Raw genomic sequence first — 3,648 nt, forward strand, 5'->3', positions numbered from 1 at the left:
CAATTTCAGCCTCTACATGCTATATTTTGGTCATGCGCCATCTATGCGAGTAACAAGTTAACGATGGTTATGAACCAGTTAGAAATAGTAACCTCAAGTAAACAGTTTGCTGAATTAAATTGATTTTGTTTGTTGAAGGTTAGATAATCAGAATGTTGTTGTTGAATGCCCATCATAAATTGTTTTTAATATATATTGTGTTTGGTTGTTTTTAAGCACCCAAATGTTAATTTTTAAGTGAAATACTGATCTGAAAAAATAATTTGTCATAAGTTTATACATGTTAATTAAATTAGGTTCGTATACGAATGAGTTTTCGGTTTATTACTCTTATTTTAATCAATTATATTTTTGGATTAAATGTGTTCTCCAACTTATGACCGGAATGATGCACAAATTAACTCTCCTTTAAATGAACCCTATTTCAGTAAGTAAATTGTGTTTCAATACCTGACTTTGTCATTCACAAAAGTTATAAATGGGTTTTAGAATGAAAAAAAGATCTTACTAATTTTGTCAATTGAGGTACTTGGTTGGAAAACATGGTTACTTTAAAAATAAAAACTTTTACATTGTTAAATTGTCTAATTAAAATGTTTTACTGTCAATCAGGACAGTACATCAATTAAGACATAATATCAACATTATTCTCTTTAGAATATAAATTTCGGAAGGTTTATTTCAACAAATTGTGAAATCATACTTATTAAAGCTGAGCTTTAAAACTTCACTTCGTCAACAAATTCAGTTACCATGTTTTACTACCAATTTACTCTCAATTTAATTTGTCTTTGTTCAGGGAAATAATGAATTTTTTATTGAACTCCTAAATGCAACTGCGTGCTTTTAATATTAAAACAGATCGTTGGGGGTGCGGTCAAAATGAAACACAAATAAGTTTATTTAATTAAATAAGTCACACCAACTTATTTGTGAGATGGTTGGGGATCTTCTCCTCGTACAAGTCATCCACGGTCAACTATCTCTTATAATTAAAATAGATCATTTCTTTGATCATAGTGTGTATGATGATATTACTGAATGCTGAGTGTATAATTTTTATGAGCTCTAGAATTAGGTCTTTGTAGCATTCACTATTAAGTCATGTTTTTTTGTGATGTTTGAGGGGCTAATAATAATGGATTAACTGATATTAAAGAAAATTAACTATAATATATGTTGTTTTTTGCTTTTTATTTAAAATACTCTGGCCTACTTTGATTTATTAATTTTTTGCTTATCATATTCATTTAAACTGTTCTAGCAAATGTATTTTTCTTAACATTAATGTTTTTATACTATGCAACTAATGAAATTAATTCTGCATCTGTTTTATAAATGTTATTCATTAGGCCTCTGATTTCTTTTGAAGAGTTATTTAATTTTGGGTGATGGCCTATCATGAACTTAGGTTTTCCACCATTTTCTCTGTGCTTTATATTTTTATGAATTAAAGACTAAAATATTCATTGCTTTTATTTCATTTTTTTAAAATTTTCATTATTATGAAGAGTCAAGTATGAATCATTCTAAAATGCAACTTTTTAAGCCCATTCTCTGAAAAAAAAATTTATTTCATGTTGAACTTTTCCATAAGGTCTTCTTTTTTTAGTAGATATACATATATGGATTTTTTTTTTTTGTTTCGAGGATCAGTCAATAATACAACTTTATTTAGGCGACGTTTCACAACTTTATTGTTTGTATAGTCATACCCTACAATAAAAAAAACAACAGTTTTTTAGGACAAATACTTTCTTCAATTAATTACTATATAACTACAAGTACATAATGTAATTTATGATTAATAACTATTGCAATTAAAACATTGCTTTGTAAAAATGTTACTTACAATTGTCTTTTTCAGTAAGTTCTTCATTTTGATCCAACTATCACCAGGTTTGTGCCAGAACTGAATAGTTTTTGAAATGGAGGTAGGTTTGCTTTGGTTTTTCCAACACCTAACATTTTTTTTTTATTGCTGGTAGTCTGTCTGTCATTTTTATTTTGTGAAAATATATGTTTCTATTTATTGTTGTTAATTGTGTCTTATGTATTTATTAGCAGTTTCTTGTCGTTTCAGTCTTGTGTGTGGATTCCAAGTAAGTCTCTTGTCAAGATGGAGTCCTAAGTATCGAATCTGTTCAACAGGCATTAGTCCCTGAATACTTCAAAACAGCAGAAAATTAAGTTGTAGATCTCCTCTTATCAAATGAGTACCCACATAAACTAGTCTGTCAATTACTAAAGCAAACAAAACATTGACAAATCCACAACCCTAGGAAACCAACTGCAAAAAATACTACACAATTCCTTACATACCAACACTTTCAGAGAGAATATCAAAAACCTTTAAACAATTACACAGTTACATACAAAAACACGACCACTTTATTTGATTACATTACACCAATAAGAAAGATAAAGATAAAATAGAGATATAATCTAATATAGTGTATGAAATTCCCTGTGAAAAGAACTGCTGGAAATTCTATTTGGAACTTCAGAACAGTATCTCAAAAGAAAGGTATATCAACACAAATATAGTTGTACTCCATTGTAACTACAACACAAATTTGATGCACCAAAAATCATACATTGGGAAAAAAACAACTTTAAGTGAAATTTAAAAGAAATGATTACTATAGAAAAATATAAGAATCAAGCTATCAATTAAGTAATTAGTTGAAGAAAGTATTTGTTCTAAGAAACTGTTTTTTTTTTCATTGTAGGGCACGACTATGCAAGCAATAATGTTGCGAAACGTTGCCTAAATAAAGTTGTATTATTGACTGGTCCTCAAGACCTACAAAAAAAAAAACATACCTACAATTTTCTTTTTTTTTTTTTTTTATCAAAATTAATTTTTTTGTATAAAAAAAAAATCAATTTGTATTTAAAAATTACAACACAAATATTATCAATTATTCAAACTCCTGTATTTGCTTTTATGAATTTTGATTATTGAGAGTAGTTAAATTCCATTGAAAGTGCCAAAAATAAAGTTGAAGGCAAAACCTTTAAGATTGAAATATTCAATTTTCTTTTTCAAGAATATTCTTTAATAACTAGCAATTTTACTTTTTTAACTAATACTCAAACAAAAATTTTTGAAAAGATTAAAATAAAAGTAAAAATTGGGCTCTTGTTGAAAGTTTAAAACTTGTTAAGACATTTGAAAAAAATTAATGATGCTGGAGGAGAGATGGGCATTCCAAAAAAAAAAGGAAAAATAATGTTTTGGATGAAAATCCTAGGCTAAACTAATAAAAAGTTATTGCTTGCTGTTGAAGAACATGTGCTAAATTACTGAGCCTAGTATTAAAATTTTATTACTTTCCATTATGAACCTATTACTTTTTGGTTGTAGAAGTATTGTTTAGTTAATACAAATTAATTTTGCATCCCAATAATTAACAATTTGTTTTTGAAAATTTAAAGATGCATATTGTTTGGAAAATTTTTGATGAAAATGACAATTTAAAATTACCATTACAATATAATGTAATTGTTTTTTAATTATTGTAAAATTCTTTTAAAAAATTGAAGAGTTATACATTATGTTCATTTTCAGGCTTTTTTTAGTTACATTTTTTAATATTAAAGTACCCCTATGTTTTTATTCTATATTTATGTAAAAATAAAGTA

General features: G+C 26.7%; 1 long non-coding RNA gene across 2 annotated transcripts; it reads left to right on the top strand.

Moving 5' to 3' along the window:
- The first annotated feature begins 67 nt into the window (after positions 1-67).
- Positions 68-3,606, top strand: LOC136795305 (uncharacterized). Of its 2 annotated transcripts, none has more exons than XR_010842879.1 (3): positions 68-138; positions 1,868-1,934; positions 2,084-3,606. It is a non-coding gene; the product is annotated as an uncharacterized lncRNA (long non-coding RNA). The 2 variants fall into 2 exon arrangements; XR_010842878.1 differs by lacking the exon at positions 68-138 and adding an exon at positions 145-427.
- The last annotated feature ends 42 nt before the right edge of the window (positions 3,607-3,648 follow it).

Source organism: Halyomorpha halys, unplaced genomic scaffold (assembly GCF_000696795.3).
Source record: "Halyomorpha halys isolate HHAL.00 unplaced genomic scaffold, Hhal_1.1 Scaffold1153.1, whole genome shotgun sequence".
NCBI classification, from domain to species: Eukaryota; Metazoa; Arthropoda; class Insecta; order Hemiptera; family Pentatomidae; genus Halyomorpha; species Halyomorpha halys.